The sequence below is a fragment of the Pelophylax lessonae genome, assembly GCF_965119305.1.
Source record: "Pelophylax lessonae genome assembly, chromosome: 8".
Lineage (NCBI taxonomy): Eukaryota > Metazoa > Chordata > Amphibia > Anura > Ranidae > Pelophylax > Pelophylax lessonae.
The window spans coordinates 189,889,686-189,893,932 of NC_138775.1; positions in this window are offsets into that span (position 1 = coordinate 189,889,686).

Below are 4,247 nucleotides of genomic sequence, written 5' to 3' on the forward strand. Positions count from 1 at the left end.
TCTATGTTTTTTTCACAATCTAAGCAATTGATAAAGTAAGTGTTTACTATCAACATCAACATCAATTGAAGTTTTACTTTTTGCACTTATTTGATGTTTCATATTGCACTTTTTTCACTTTATAACTGTCAGTAATAAAATCAAGATGAAGAAAATAAAGAAAACGCTATGTAAAAAGATAAAAGTGTGAATATAAATAATAGTATTTTTTAATTAGCATGAGAGTAAACTCCCTTGATTGATTTTTACATATAGGTAAGCACATAACAAGGCTTACCTATAGGTATAGTAAATATCTTTACATGCACTGCTTAGGAGATATTTACTGTAGATGCAGCCGGTGATGTCGTTCCTTCAGAGCCGTACCGCAAACAGTGCATGCGCGGGAGTGACATCATCGCAGCTGGGCCATTCCATGAACCCGGAAGGAAGACCAGGTTAAGATGGAAGTGCTTACAGTTGTGACAATGTGCTGCTGGAGGACTTAATTCTCAAGCATGTCTGTCATAATGTGCTAGTATGCAATGCACAACAATTTTAATACCAGTTCATTCAATGTAAGAAACAACTAGACAAAAAAAAGCAGCAGGATGCTCAATAAGACTGCAGTATTATCAGTCCTAAAGTGCACTGTTAACAACCTTAAAATGCATAAACATGATAAAGGTGTGGTGCTCAATGCAAATAATAGGTGAATAGTGACATCAAATTTGAATAAAAATTTGAATAAAACAGTCTAGAGCAGGGATTCCCAAACTACAGCCCTCCAATTGTTCAGGAACTACAATTCCCATCATGCCTATCCATGTATGTGAATGTCGGAGTTTTACAATGCCTCATGGGATGTGTAGTTCTGCAACAGCTGCAGGGCCGTTGTTTGGGAATCCCTGGTCCAGTATGATATAATCTTCCAATGCAATTTTCCAAATCCCTTCACCGTTTGCGTTTAAATAAATGGATGTGCACTCACCAATGTTTTTGACCCCTTTTTACAGGTAGGTCAAAAAGCGCTTTTTGCTCTCAGAGGCTAAGGTCCTCCCAGGGACAGGCTCCAATATTCTTCCAATTGTGAAGTCACTCATGCCTAAGATGACCAAACAGGAGATAGATTTAAAGTATCAGAGTGCAGTATTTTATTAATATTGGTTGGCAATATTCAAATATTTAAAGAGGTTGTAAACCCCCCAAAAATTAGTTTTTTCTTTTTGCAAGCTGCAAGAGAAACACATAATGAGCTAGTATGCATCGCATACTAACTCATTATGAAATACTTACCTTAGAACGAGCCCCTGCCGTGCCTTCATAGGCTTACCTATAGGTACAACTTGCAGAGGAGTGTTTACTTCCTCTTTAATTACACTCACATGTATTGGTGCCTAGATGCCGGCATCAGCATATATGGTGTGTATGAGATGGGATTTCACCACTGCTACCAGCATGGAACTGGCGTGCGTTCCAAGCCTCACTTTCAATTTTCGGCCCAGACTAGATGTCAAACAGGACCCAGAAGTGACGGTCCCATGCTCCTTAAAATACAGTGCTGTCCAGAGAAAAAAATAATACTTATAATAGCAGCAATACTTCAGGGCGATGAAGATTTTGCTTGTAACTGTTCCAAAAGGAGTTTCAACGAAAACCCCTGCCAGGGTAACTATAAGCCTGTGTAGGCTGGCCAGTGGCACTGCTTATGAAAGCCACATAGCTTGGGCACTGACTGGCCACCCATGCCTCTGTATCTCCATCTCCCCAAGCCAAAAGTGTATTGAGCAGCTTGGTGACAGGGGAGGAGAGATACTGTTGCCAGCTGCAGCCATGCCTGAAGACTGCGTACAGAGCCTAGGAGCTGAAGCTGCTGTTGGGAGAAGTGGTCCCTATGGAGGACAGTGTCAGGCAGAGACTCTGTGGAACTATGAGACCCAGAAGCAAGGCTCTATTGGAGAGTCTCACATAGACAGTTGGTAGAGAGGGCTATCTACTGCCTAAAGCTTTGGAAGCTAATGTGACTACAAGCATAAATACAAAAACATTCAAGTGCATGTGCAAACTTGCAAATAAATATTATAGTGCTTGACTACGGTGCAGAGGAGTCTGGCTGTACTGGGCTCACACAGCTGTCATTGATGAGCTCTGATTGGGGTTGTGCAAGCTTTCACAAAACTTTTTCCCAGCAAAAGCAAACTTGAGTTTGGAGACCCAGGAAGTCTACAGGATTATCCTGAAGAAACCGCATCGGATCCATTAAAGTGAAACCCAGTGGGGGAGACCACACAAGCATTACATGGCCATGCTGCAATATGGCAGACAGGACCCACCTTATCTGGTGAGTGACCAAACCATTTTTCTCACGTGTGGAGCACGCCTCACGGATGAAAGTTGGCTGATTCGGATGCTGAAGGGGAAGAGCACTTTTCTCAGCACCTTGCACTTTATCATAGACTGTTTTTTAGCATTTATTGGACACTATATTGTTTACATAGACTGTTTGCATACTCACCTTACATGCACCTGGCACTCTGATATTAGCTTATTGTACCATTGCACCTGCATATTTGATTTACGGTACTATTAATTCTTTTGCACTTTATTTTTGTAATCAAGCACTATAATATTTATTTGCAAGTTTTCACCTGCACTTGAATGTTTTTGTATTTATGCTTGTAGTTTATGTATTGCACTGTTAGTACCATATACTTGTGGGACCTAAAAGTCACGCAATTTTTTGCCACAAAGCAATGCCTATTACATTTTTCTGTTTGTGCCCACCCCCCCCAAAAAAAAAATTTGAGCACCAGCTGCCACTGCTATCTATATACTGTATATAGTGACACTGTGACAGGGAGTGAAAGGGTTAACTGGGGGGTGATCAGGGGTTGACATACGTGCCTACGTGTACTGGTGTCAGTGTAGTACTTGTTTACTCACTGTCTGATGTTCTCTCCTCTCACGCTGAAACCCAAAAGGGCTCCAGGAGAGAAGATTGCATTTCTTTATGTGACTGTGTTTACATTACACAGGCACAGGACATTCTGCAATTGGTCAGAACCGATCACCAGGTCCAGGCCAAAAATCATTGGCCTGGACCTGATGACTGATCGGTTCTGTCCTGAATCAACACATCGCTGGGACAGCGGGCGTGTACCTCCTAACCCCACGCGCGACCAACATACAGTTTGAGCGGTTTGTGCAGCCTAGCTACTTTGCCGCAGTGAAACTGCGGTGGGTGGTCGGCAACTGGTTAAAGCGAGTCTGTGCTTTGCAGGTTCACTTTAATCTCTCTTCACCAACAGTACATACATTTCATTTGTCCCCCAACCACTCTATTTAACTGATGGGAGAAGGATAAGGTTCCCCGATCATGTTACAAGTCACTTAGATACATGCAAGGATTTAGACTTTCCAAATGTGATAACACTGGTGTTTGAAATAGGTCAATTGCTACCATATGAGGGGCATTACATGCTCCCTCATATCCATAAGAAACAGATATTTTCTTCACTCTAAGTAGCAGAATAGAAAAGCAAGGGAGGGAAGAAAAAGTGTGTATGTGCTGTTGGGGTGGAGGTAATTAAAAACATAACTCTAGCTAGTTGGGCTAGGCATTAATACATTATTAAATTCATTCAAATTAAAAATTGTTATGTAGCCGAATTTGATGTGGTATCAGCCTCTTGCAGCCCATAAACAGCAGGGCTAGAATGGGAGAATTAGAAGCAGAACAAGAAGCTAATCAGTTCATGTGCTGACAAGAAGAATGCTGATGGGAATAGAAAGCATAGCGATAGAGAGGTGAGCTCATGATTGTACTGCTTCTCCATCCATTGCCAAGTCACAGACTGGGAACGGTCAAGGATGACCTGGTTCTAAGAAAGTGGGTTGAATGATGCTAGCTATCTAGTGGCTGGATATCTAGTGGCACAAAATAAGTACCGTGTAGGTTAAAATTGCAGCAAAATCTGTTTTTTTTTTTTAAATTCTTTGCTTTTTATTTTTGAAACAAATAAAGCATATACAACTATATGTTATATTTCAGTAATTAGATAAATCAAAGCAAAATATCAAAGTAAAAACCACAAAGTAGGCCTCAGTATAATCTCTTTTTACATACAGATCCCCACAACATTAAACACAAAAACGTTCCTTAAAGTATAACTAAAGGCAATTTTTTTTTCTAGTTTTGGATAGACTGGAGAGGGATTAGAACCCCTGTCAGTTTTTATTGCTGTCTATGTCCCCGTTAAGGGGATTCA